Genomic DNA, 202 nt, shown 5'->3' with positions numbered 1-202 from the left:
ATTTTTCTTTGTCTATCACTTAATTTCACTAAATGGAACCATTTTTTTCACATTTTACCTTTCTTTCCTTCCATTCATAGTTTATTTTATGTTTATCATTTCATAAAAGATGCTCCTTTTTACAATCTTATATCCTCATATTTTTTTATGAAACTAACGTTTTCCCATTTCATTACAAAAAGGAGAGTATCACCCCATTTTC

This window comes from Penaeus monodon, chromosome 33 (assembly GCF_015228065.2).
Source record: "Penaeus monodon isolate SGIC_2016 chromosome 33, NSTDA_Pmon_1, whole genome shotgun sequence".
Classification (NCBI taxonomy): Eukaryota; Metazoa; Arthropoda; class Malacostraca; order Decapoda; family Penaeidae; genus Penaeus; species Penaeus monodon.
The sequence above is the reverse complement of the archived record's forward strand: the minus strand, read 5'-3'. Positions refer to the sequence as shown.